We start from the raw sequence: 13,865 nt of genomic DNA, 5'->3' as shown, positions 1-13,865 counted from the left end.
CGTTCAGTGAACCGAAGGCGAAGCCTTTGTCTCTTTCACGAATTAATTTCAAGGACGAGGACCTTCTCTACGAGACAAACCTTGTCTCCGCGAGCCCAATTTATGGTTAAACAAGGAGCATCTTCGCATAACTTAGCGTTGCATGAAACACAACGTCAAAGGGAGGAAATTTCGCTCTTAAAGGGTCTCACGGACTTATTGAACTTCAAAGACGAAACGGGGATGAAAGAGGATCAGCAAAAAAAGGGAAACTTCCTTAAAGATTCGTCAGTTGTTTCAGAAATAAATGTCACTTTTTTTTATCAAATATACAAAAAATAATTTGATAATTGTATAAACATAATCTATCAATGCTTCTTTAATATCTTTTATCTCTTCACAACTAATTTTCAAGAGAGAATTAATTAATAAAATAACGAATTTTCTGTTACTGTAATATTTTATATATGAATTATCTCCTCAAGAATAAACTTTTATAATATTTTATATCTATTTATACTTTTCAAACATATTTCTGCAAGACAAAATTAAATACTAAATTAAATATTTATAAAATAATAAACACTTTAAATAAAGAAAAAGATAATTTCTATCTAATTAATGATGCGTACAGCAAATGATACTTTGCCTATTAAAAAATTAATATAAAACATTTAATATATTTCCACACATCTTTAGACAAACGGGCGAGGGAAAAGAGAGAAAGGGCAAGTATACATATATACACTTCAATCAATATTTAGTCGGTAACAAGGGAATCAGAAATTAGTGAACTATCTTTGAAAAAACAAATTTCTACATTACTGCATTTCGTAAAGAGAACACACACATTGAGTTTATCTTATTTTAATAAATTATCCATAAAGAGCAAATAAAAAAATATATTGTAAAAGAAAATGTAACAACAAATACTGTAAAAAATACACGGTAAACAAATTGTTATGCCTCTCAAGTGGTGATAATTGAAATGAGCGAAAAACATTCATATGTCCGATTGATAATTAGATTAATATTTAACAAATATACTTTACTTTTTCCCTCTAATCGATTTAATGTAATCTATTAAATCACTATTATTACTTGCAAACCAATGCTTAAAAGAAATATTTATGTTCTTCTCTCTCTTGCTTTTTCTCTTATTAATTAAATAATAAAGAAGGGAAAAAAAAAGATAATTTTAATATATGTAAAATTAAAAATTGTGAAGTTCTCCGTAATCTTTTGCTAAACACAATGCAAGTATTTATAGATTTTAAAAGATGCTACACATTTTTGCGCTATTAATATATATCTATCAAATGTTCTTTTAAACCTATTTAAAAAATTACAACTTATAAAAATAATCAATTCTAATACTTCTTACAAAAACAAAAGATATTCTATACTAATTAAATAAATAAAATTATTTTCTATGTTATATTTGCTCGTATATGCTATACAAGGGGATGATTTTATCGAGAACTGGTATATTAATCTGCATGCTATCAACCGCTGATTTTTAGTTTAAATTTTACTATAGAATTTGAAAATTTTGTGAGACAAGAACAATATATCAATGATTGATAAATTATCAAATGCAGATCAATTAATGATAATAACTCTAATGATGTAACGCTATTTTGTCGTCTAATGATAGTGAAAATACTCGCAAAAATGCATTGTGTGTGCGAGATTACAATATTAAAAACATTATAAAAATAGAAATAAATATGTAATATGTAAGTATATTTAAATGTTATTTCAATATTTTGGCAAACTTATATATTTTATAACTAAGACTTTAATAAGGCTTTCAAAATGAATATAAATATAAAAATTTCAACGGACTAGAAAGAATCAGACAGTAGTGTACGTCAGTTTCAAGGAAAAATTAATTTTCATTGAAACTGATTAGTTGTGAGACTTCGTATCAATATTTTTTTTCACTTTCGTTTCTTTAGGGGGATTAGAGGAATTTATTAAAAATAAAATCTCAAATTGAGATCCATTTAATTACTTGATATACCATACAAGGAAAATTTGTGTTCTGTGCATAATTAATCAATTTCAATAAAAATTAATTTTTCCTTGAAAATGATACACTATCATTCGTGTCTGATTTTTTCTAGCTCATTGAAGTTTAAATATGTATTATATATTTTATTAATCCTAATATTATCTAAACAAATTAAAATTCATATTATTCGACCTATCACTAGCGGATCCTGACGTCGATAATGGGGGGAGGGGAGGGGGGGGGTTGCAAAATTATTTTATTTAATATTTTTGATTTCATGATTAGCTTTTATTCCAGGATCAACGACGTCGATAGCTCTTTAATGTTTGTTTTTCTTTATTTATATTTTTTAAACAAATTCAGCAAAACTGTTTCTTTTAATTTGCAAGAGGGGGAGGAGTTTCTCCTCCCTCCCCCTCCAGGATCCGCCAGTGTATATACATATATATATACATATATATATATTATATAGATATAAAGAATTTCTCGCCTAATTATTTTCATGCAACGAAATTATCTCATCATTTCGTCCTATGTCTGACTTAAGCTAAACTTAACTCCTTGAATGCGTAATGAGTATAATTTCCAGTGTATCTTATATTTTTATATATATATATATGTATATTATATAGATATAAAAAATTTCGCCTAATTATTTTCATGCAACGAAATTATCTCATCATTTCGTCCTATGTCTGACTTAATCTAAACTTAATTCCTTGAATGCGTAATGAGTATAATTTACAGTGTATCTTATACTTATATATATAAAATATATATATAAAATATATATATAAAATATATATATATATATATATATATATATAAGTATAAGATACACTGTAAATTATACTCATTACGCATTCAAGGAGTTAAGTTTAGATTAAGTCAGACATAGGATGAAATGATGAGATAATTTCATGCACGAAAATAATAAGGCGAAATTCTTTATATATATATATAATTATACAATATGTATGTATAAGATACACTGTAAATTATACTCATTACGCATTCAAGGAGTTAAGTTTAGATTAAGTCAGACATAGGACGAAATGATGAGATAATTTCGTTGCATGAAAATAATTAGGCGAAATTCTTTGTATCTATATAATATATATTATATAGATATAATATATATTATATATATATTATATAAATATAAAGAATTTCACCTAATTATTTTCGTGCAATAAAATTATCTCATCATTTCGTCCTATGTCTGACTTAATCTATACTTAACTCCTTGAATGCGTAATGAGTATAATTTACAGTGTATCTTATACTTATATATATACACTAGCGGATCCTGACGTCGATAGCTTTTTAATGTTTGTTTTTCTTTATTTATATTTTTTAAACAAATTCAGCAAAACTGTTTCTTTTAATTTGCAAGGGAGGGTAACCCCCCCCCCCCCCGAATCCGCCAGTGCGTCCTATCAATTATATTAAATTTATATAACAAAGCAACTAAAAAAATAATTATTTGTTACAAGTAATTATTGCAGCGAAATAATGCGTTATAGAGAGAGCGAGATAAATATTATAAGAAAATAAACTATAAATATTTTACTTCCATATAGCAATATGTGTGCCTACAACAATTCGTATTATAGTCTTTGTTATTATTATTTGAATTTCTTCCAGAAATATAAGCTGAAATCATTAAGTTTATATTTCATTTTGAGTTGCTTGTTGAAATATCAAACTAAATTTTTATAACTATAAGAAAAGATTTCATTTATCATTTATTTAAATATAGTCATAAATAGATACTTTCATAATAATTTAAAAGGATGAGATATCTATTACACTATGAGATTTAAAAGCTCTTCTTTCTCCAAAATATACATTTATTTTATTATAAATAGTAATAAAATTGATGTTTCCATGGCATTAAACAGTAAAATAAAAAAATTTATTACAATTATTATATTATATTATTTGTTCGAGATACGTATTCTCGATAATTGATGATTACATTGCAAAAATAATTTCCAAAATAGATCAATAATCAGTATCATCTCGTAAGAAAGCTTTATCAAAACAGAAAATGTTTTATATATCAAGGTTCAGAACACTAATTTTAAGCCAAAGAAAGATATTGATCGCCTTCATTCGGAGTTATCAAAATCAGCGAAATTTCTATTCTTTCGCGAAACAAAAACTCATGCATATTTATTAATACACACGCACACATATTTCGAGACTTCGTCGAGAAAATCGTGGCGCCCGAAAATTACGGCCAGCCCTGCCTGTCGTAAAAGATGTTGTTTCCCCTTCTTCGTGTTCCACCTACGCCACTTCCACACGCTTTCTCGCATACACAAACACACGGAGAGCAAACCACCCCACGAGCTTCACCCCTGGTAACTCACTCCTGCCCTCACCATCCCCCCAGGCGGCTGCTGCGGTCCACTGAATGACCGAAAGTGGGGGAGCCCCTTTTAGCTGCCCACGCAATCAATAGCAAGGCCTCCCGCTTCTACTGAATGGACTTGGCGCGCCCGCCGCACCCTCCTCATCGCATCAATCCCCTCCTCTATATTGATTACTACGCCGGGGGTGGATCGGCGCGAAGGCGCGCGCGGGGTGCCGCTCTATCGACCGGGGCCAGCTGTATTTCTGTGTTCATTCATAAATTTTCGGTTTTCACTCATGATGTTGCCGCGGGCTGGTTTCACGCTGCCGAGCAGGCTCGACGACTAAACGAGAGAGTAACGTCTATATAGTTTTTAATATCCATTAATGTTAAAGTTTAACTTCTTCTGTAAAATTCTGCAAAAATATCGTACTCTTATAAATATCGGTCAATTTTATTTAAAATTCGACTGATACTGTTTTCCTCCTACGATCAAACTAGGAAATGACATCGAAAAAAATCTCGGTTAAACATTATTTTAAGTTTAACTAATTCTTATGGGAACACAACCGCATCTTTATTTAAATCATCATTCATCTTCATTTAAAAATTAGAAAAGATAGAACAAAAGACAATATTTTTATATTTACTTCATGTTGAAAGCCTTATTAAAGTCTTAGTTATAAAATATATAAGTTTGCCAAAATATTGAAATAGCATTTAAATATACTTACATATTACATACATTAACATTGATTAATGTTTATGGGAATAAATTAATTAATTATTAGTAATACTAGTTAATTAATAAACTAATTAAAATTTATAGCGTTATTCAACTAATTTTCTTCCTCTTGCTAGTTTTATTTCCGGACAGAGACACGTAATCGATTAAGTTTTATCTGAGGATGTGCATATATAAGCTTATTACAATGATCCGAGATTCAAACGCCCATGTTCTACCGTGGCATTTATAGGGCAACCAGTAATCGTTGAAAGTAAAACAAGTGATTGGAATTGTAGATTCGCATATTCTGGATTATAAACTCGAAAATTTACTTATTTCGATTGATTTCTAGCTAGTCTATTAATTCTCTGTTCTTCCGTAATTTCAATCGGCGTATTTCTTTTCCGCAGCAAGAGGCTTTGTTTTTAATTCAATTCACCATTCAATCCCATTCACAGAATGTTACTATATGCTAGCAGAAGCTTACAGAGTATAAACCTTTCTCTCTAATACTTTCAACGAATCGACCGCCGACACCTCTTTCTCGAGAATCCGAGACACCAATCCTTTAATCCAGGTCGGCAAGTTACACGTTGCGAAACTTGGAAATGACCAACATTTAATCCGCTCCGAATTTACAATCATTTACGAAAAATTTAAAGGCACATATCATTATAAATACGTAAATAGAAACAAAAAGATAGTAATTTAACATTAAAATTAAAGAATAGAAAAGTTGAATATACTATAAACTGTATATTTTAATTTTTTAAAGAATAAAATAGTTTTATAATCGCCTGATAAAAAAGTTTATATAATTTGAATATATGTCACTAAAAGAATATATATACATATATATAATAGAAGATAGATAGCAGAATATAAATGTAATAGACATAACTCATAAATAATTAATGTATGCTAATCTATAAAATCTAGTTATATGGATCAAAAGCAATAATAGCTATCTCATATTTCCTAAATTTCTCTCTAAACGCTTATAAATTCATTACATGTTTCATAAGTTAAAGTTGCATCTAATGTACGCGATGATAAAATTACTCTCCAGATCCATGCCACAAATTGTACGTCTACGAGATGTGGTTTCTGAAGGTAGAACCTTCGAGATATACCTTATTACATTACCGTATTAACCCTATTCGCGCGAAATTGTTTCTGTCAGTGTATTGATCCACCGTTCAGAATTATTGACATGACACTGATCCATCAGATTGGATTTCAGTACCTCTAAATAGCACGTGGATTTGATAAAAGACAGTAAAAGATATTATAGTTTGGAGGAGAGATTTATACAATGTCCTAAAACGTAATAATGTGCAGGGGTGAGAATATATCCTCGTGAGAAAAGATACTTAAGTTGAGAGAATCCTCGTCTGTCGAAAAGAGGAAACCGGAATACAAAGGGTTAATAAATATTATACATTAATAGATTTATTTGCACGGATAGAAATCGCATAAAAGCTATACTATGGAAAAATGTCGTACTTTAAATAAATACATTTCCTTTTGGCAACGCAATTATTGCAAAAATTTAATAATGTTACGTGCATAATATTACATTCATAAAAACAGAAAACACGTTCAGAGTTTAACATGCAATTATTATTGTTTAATTTTTTTATATAATGTATATTTTTTGAATATTTTTTTTCAATTTTATGAATCTATGTGACCTAGTTTTCATAGTTTCACAAAATACTTGTGCAGAAAATATAACATAATTCTATATATATATGTGCACGTGACATTATTATCATTTCAGTGGTTGCGCCATTTTTTTACAAAAGTATAGCATTATTAGATTGAATAATATCAGTGTAATAACGTTCCCCACATCGCGTAGGTCAGAGCGTATTTCGCTCTCTACAGCTGGAATCTAATTATGTGACGTATCGCTATCATTTAAAAGGACAATCACGAGATTCCTGAGAAAATTGTATTCATATCTCTTCTTGATTCACACGCAAAGAGTATCGTGGGCGTAGAAATTAATAAATTACATTTATTAAGATAATTTAGGGCATCCGCCGTGCATTTTTAATTTATTTCGTGCCACCGTGACATGAATTTCCCGAAGGCAAAAACTGCTGTCGCCTGTAATTATTTCCTGAATAAACGTCAGAGATAGAGGAAGATATTCTGATTAATTAAAAAGTACAGTATATATAAAGCAATGATCACAAGGAAGCTCGAACAATTTAATTATATCCCGAAGAATTGCAAAAAGATTTATACGATTTCGCGCGCAAAAGAGATTATGAGATTAAATTTATTAAAATGCAGCCAACGCTCTTTCGCTGGACGAAAAGTTTGCCACGAAGAAGTGTAATTTTCGCTTGAGGCTGCCACCTTGAAAGTGAGGAAATAGTTGCACGTTACTCATATAACATTATGTGCGCTCATAGTTTTCCTCTAAAGTAACGTACGTCAAGTATGCCTAACATTGCTAACTAAGGTTATTGTGCATTCTTGGAGATGCATGTGGCGTTCATTGAGGTAAACTATATCTCTCTATCATCGTTAGAGAGAGACCGTTAGCGATCGTTTGCAGTACTGTGTTGCATAGCTTATCGTACCCGGTGGATTTCCTCCTCCTACGCAATTTTATGTAAATTGCAGTAACTAGAGTATGTACACGTTGATGTGTAGCTTTTAAATTGGTTTGCTATTTATGGTAAACTGACTAATTGCTTAATCGGTTTTGCGTAAGTTAAAAACACACATTTACGCAAATGGATAAACAACAAAGGAATATATATTCATAGTATAAACTAAAGAGCGCTAGAGACGCACTAAAGACATTTAAGAATAAAAAAAATCATTAATCATGAAATAATTAAAATAAATTATAAATTATAAATTTTTTTTTTTAATTTATAAAATAAATTAGAAACGTGAAAAAGGAACATTCGTATGCACCACGGAAATATAATAAATTTCACGATTACATTTTCTTTTATTTATGAAACTGTTTAAAGCAATAACACTTTTAAAGTTGCCTTTTTTATTTCCACTCTGCAAAACTCCGAAAAAAAAAAAAACGTCGAAACAGCGCACTTTTGTATTGACCAATTATTCATAGAAACCGCAAAAGGATGCAATACCGAGAACAACACAATTTTTAAATTCCTTAACTTAATAAAGCATTGTCTCAATATGCTTTTGATTTACGTTCAGAAATTCTATATTTTATTGTTAATATCTTCGTTCGAATTTTCTACAAGAGTATGAAGCGTAAAATATCGAGAAATAGATATTCTCGGAAATCATAATAGATATACATATTTTAATGAAAATATCAAATTTTACGTTACACGGAACCGACGTCAACCGAAACTTGATTAAAGATATAATAGACATAATAGAATTATGAAAAATATCAAAATTTAACAGTGATTTTTGTTAACGTACTATTACGATACATAACTTTCATATTTCTAAATCAGATTTATATTTTTTTATAAATCTATACATTTAATTTATTACATTATTTTATCATTTTCTCTCAACATTCTTCTATAAACGAATATATTTGCCAATAATTATGAATATACAAAATTTTGTTAAAATTTTTTATGTAATTTGTAAATTGTTACAATTTGCAAATCGCATTATTTAATATGCACAAATATTTGATCTCACTGTTAAATTTTGTTGAATTTAATGCAACTGATTCGCTCAAAATGTAGGACACACATACACGTACATAAATACATACATTTAGCATTAATGATAACAAGTGTACCAGGCTCCAAGTATTTCCTGGATTTTATGTTACGTGTCATTTGATTTAAAATGAAAATTTGACATTTTGCAAATTTTGATGCGTTCGTTATAACTTACTTAATGTAAATAAAGCTGAACACATAACATGGCATAACAAGATGTGACAATTATTAAACTAATTATATTTATTAAGCTCTTGCCACTCATCTTGTTTGTTTGACTAGAAAAATCGGTTTAGCATAAAAGAAAGAGTACAGATTAGATTAAAACTTGTTATTAAATGAAGCCAGCAATATGACAACTTGCAAGATATTTCTACGAGAATGAAGAATATAAATAACGAATTTGGCATAAAGTATATTCTTAACTGTTAGAAACAAAATTATTTGTATTCACGTTTGTATTTCATTTTTGAGAAATATTAGTATCCATCTACTTTCGATATTACTGCCTATACATAATATTCTTTTCAAATATGACTATCGAAAGCGATTCTCAAATCAATAAACCAAATTTACATTATCTACAAGAAAGCAGAATTAATACCGAGCGGAAGATGAAATATAGTGCGGGTACAAACTTTACGAAAACTATGCTTTCTATGTCTGTCGAAAGTGCGCATACCACAAGCTCTTGAATGGACCATTCTTGCCCCGATACGTCTCGTTGTTTCCACTCCCGTCTACCCCCACGCTCTCCTATATTTTATCTATCGTTTTCTCCCTTCCTCTGTTTTGCCCTCCGATTACGTCTGTAATATACATATTGCCCCAAAAGTTGATTGCGTAGGCGCGTATTTTTTTAAATAATGAATAAACTCATCCTCCGCATATTTTAGTATTGTAAGTCGAACACGTAAATATGTTTCATTAAAGAATCCCACACAAGCAAAGAAAAACATAGCAAATGTATGTATATTTAAAACTGGTTGTGAGATATTTGATTTACGGAACATTTTTTAGATTAAACTTCTGTTTAATAAAAATTAAATAAAAGTTATACTTTAAATTATATTTAAATAAAAATAATAATAATTATCTATGTGCAAAATGTTAAAGCAGAATAGTTAGAACACAAATAGACTATAAAAATTAAATTTAAAAAACACTTTTTGTCTTGTAAAAATATGTTTGAGAAAATAATTTTCTTTTACGGAAATTAAATGCATAAAAAATGATATGTTGACATGAATTTTGTGTAATAAAAAAAATGAATTTTAATCATCAAAACGCTCAATTTAAACATATCACGTCTGCAATATATATACATATATGCATACATGATTCTCAAGCACGCGTGCACAAGAGAATCTCTCTAAAGCCCTTGATATCTACTAGAATACAACATGTGATGAGACGGATGCGGGATTGAATCGACCAATCACGAAACAACAAATAATTCGAATCTGCGCTGCGAAAAAAGCTTGCCAGTTTTTGATTTCCACAAACTATTGTTATAAAGATACGCTAGCAATATTTTTCAATTGATTTGTCTTTGAAGATCAAAATTAAATAAGAAAAATTAAATTAGAAAAATTTGTAAAGAATTTATTTTTAGCTATACACATTAGAATATTCCATAATAAAAGTCACTCCGACAATTCTACGATTCTAGAAATATAGGTTTTAATTAAATAACTAGCTAAGAGAGAAATATTATTCTTAATCAAAATGTGCTCCACACAAAAATGCTTTGTATTTTTCTTTTCAGAGATTCAAAGAATGTTTTATGAACTATAAAGTTTCCACTTACACAATCAATCTCGATTATGATTTAACTTATTTCGAAATTTTGCATATTAAAGCTATGCAATTTTCTTAAAATAAACGTCTGGGTCTTTTATCAATGCAATTATCAAAGATCGAAGATCTTGAGCAAATCCTTCATGATCAGATATGACAAGATATTCCATTTTTAAATAGATTAAATGAATAATTAATTTTATTCAAATTTTACATATATCATAGTTGATTTTATCATTAAGATATATTAGATATATTAAATATTTAATTATATTATAAATTTTTATCTAAAAAAGCGTTCATAATGAAATTTGGTAAACGAGAATGAGGGATGTATGTATGTACATATCAAATATATATGTATAGATATTTTACCAAATTCATTTTTAGCAAAAAAAAATTCAGAAATTTTTGTTTGTAATTTTTTATATAGACGCACATAACGATCATTTTCTTTTAAGTATTACGTAATTCATGTGATAGAATGTTAAAGTTCTCATTGCTTTGCCGTAATGATATTTGCAATATTAAACCTTCATAACAGGATTATCGATAAAAAAGGAATCAGCAACTAAATAATTAATTTCAATTCGCCATTAACTGCCGCCTACATTTAATTCGATCATCAGCGATCTATATAACTTTCGATCCGATCCATCGGACTATACATATATATATACATATTTCGAGGAGGCTTCCAGGATGGCACAATGTGCGTCACTACGGCGTTGACACCCATTGTTGACACGACATACATACATTGTCCCGTTATAATGGCGTCAGGTGCAAAGCATAAAGTCGTATTTTACGAGAGAGATTCGTATTTCGATGCGAGCCCCGTGAGAGAAATTGTCGATGCGAGAAACTTTTCTGATTCATTTGCCGCCGGGTCATAATTACTCATGCGATTGACATTGCGCGATGCCCTTTTCTTCCGCTATAATAAATGACTAAAATTATTTAGCTTAATTGGTCAGAGAAATTAAGCTGCTTTTTATTAAATAAATTAATATCATAAATTAGAATTAGATTTTATTTTTATCGAATTCATCTCATCAAGAGAGAAAGAATTAATAATTATAATTATGATTATAATTATAAAAAAATTACTTGAAGACTGTTTTAAATGTTAAAGATCCCCTCGAAATATCTCAAACTATTGTTATAACGAAACAAAATATGAAAAAGGAAATTTAAGATTAAAATCTTATAAATTTTGCAAATGTATATGGTATATATTATAATTATATTCCATATTTAACCTGGTTTGCTTGTTATTTGCATGAATAATTCTAGATGCAAATTCCATATCAATTTCATGTTACGAGTTTTGTTATTGTAAATTAATATTAAATCGATTGTCATACGATAGATATGTGATATCATTTTCTAAAATGCTTTGTTTTTTAAAATTTTGTCAGCGCGATGAATGTAACCTTTGTCTATATATATATATATATATATATATATATATATATATATATATATAAAATTGGTGACATAATCTCGTAATTCGCATCGCTCTAATTTTCCTATATCCTGACAGCAGTATACTTTCATTTCAATATTAATAGATCCGGCATTGTCACATATATCTCGTTTCATTCCTCGCAATAACTAGCATTGTATAATTCGTTCGTGCTGTGTTATATTAGACGCGTGGGCGTTATACTCGCTAAAGATCGTAATCTCGCATCAAACGTGAGATTGATTCGTACACGAGGAAGACAATTTGAAAAATTCGGCCACGATTTCTGTACAATCGTTATTTGCGCGCCTATTATTGAAAGCTAATTGTGAGCTATAATTAAAAGCATATTATCATATTTATGATCAAAGTCGTCCTTTTGTTTTCGTTCATGTTAAATAGACAAAATATTCATACACATTCAGAGTAAATATTCGATAACGGATAAAAAAATTGTATTTAATAACAGAAATTAATTATATAAGCGACATACAATTTTTGTTCAAAAGACGACTGATTGTGTGTCTGCTGCGAGAATAAATTCTGACTACCCGGGCGACGCTTTTTCGGGGGCACGTTGTATTACGTAGTTGCAGTCAATATAGCTTAAAGAAGCTAAGTTTCAGCTCGCCTGCGCAACAAGTATCCGGGAGTCAAAATCGTTATAGTTCGCTCGCTGCGGCTTTTCGCCCTCGACTGTTTTCGCGGCATTTTACCCCTTAATCCTAGAACCGCAACCGTGAATGAATTTCGCAGCTTTGGCCAAGAAGAAGCTGCGATTAGGCAATTATTCAATTAACAATATGCCGTTAATCTACCACCGACGCGAATATTAAATGTACTCAATTTACAACTAAATTGTATTTTGCATATTCTCATTTATGCGCCATCTCTCTCTTTCTCTTTCCCTTTCTCTAAAGACAGATGAATTTGACATACCCGGTTGGTAAGATTAAATAGCTGTCAATTCAATCGCGTCTTTTATTACTTTTTCCCTGTCCTTTCAGTCACGGCGAGATTAGGGCGGAAATCTCTTTTCGAAGCGGCGACTAAAATGGGAAAAGTTCCCAAGCACTTTACCGCCTCGAGGTTCCGTAGCTGTCTGTCCGCTTCATTGGTGCTTTTTGCACGTAAGTTCGCGAGCTCTCGGAACTCGCCTTCCTTCCAGCACTTAGTCGTGGAAAGTTCGTTAATATAATTAAAGAGCCACGAAGATGGAACAAACACATAAGTGCAAGTCTGATTCAACTCTGCGCGTGTTGCAATAAAACTTAAATTATCTTATAAATTATACTAAAAGAATTTCGATATATCAGAATAAATGTATATTTTTGCAATCCTCAACTTCTTCATCATTTATATATACGTAAGTAATTCTTACTTTAACAACAAGGGATGAATCGATAAAAATATCTCGAAATGTCTATGATCTTGTAAATTAAATTTCATACAAATTTATCAAATGTCACATAAATTAAATTATGTCATATATAACGTGCTATCTAATATCTTAAAATTATAAAACAGTAGAATAGGTAACAGCAGTATAATATATCTCATACTATTCAACATACTACTCAAATAGAACATCGCTTAATTGAAAATCCTAAACAAACTAGAAAAGTATAACAAGGCGGATGATCTTTTGAGGATCGCGCGATTTGATTCTCTTCCAGTATTTTCTACGACATTATTTACTTATTGTTAGATCAACAAGGGGCTATTACTTTCTGTAAGAGGCAGCGCTCTATAAGCGACAATATCACGCAACTTCTCCTGCGGCCGGCCAGGATACGTGGGCGAAAAAATATTAAGTTCACCTC

The 13,865-nt window shown here is 29.9% G+C and overlaps 1 protein-coding gene across 1 annotated transcript in view; it reads right to left on the bottom strand.

The window, feature by feature from the left end:
* The window catches only part of Mon2 (Mon2 homolog, regulator of endosome-to-Golgi trafficking), a 77,589-nt gene that overhangs the window by 30,886 nt on the left and 32,838 nt on the right, over positions 1 to 13,865 (bottom strand). The window lies entirely within an intron of this gene.

This window comes from Prenolepis imparis, unplaced genomic scaffold, assembly GCF_030444845.1.
Source record: "Prenolepis imparis isolate NDT839.2.m4 unplaced genomic scaffold, iyPreImpa1.0 SCAF_1, whole genome shotgun sequence".
Taxonomy (NCBI): Eukaryota; Metazoa; Arthropoda; class Insecta; order Hymenoptera; family Formicidae; genus Prenolepis; species Prenolepis imparis.
Note: the sequence above shows the minus strand (reverse complement) of the source record. Positions and strands in the feature narration are given on the sequence as shown.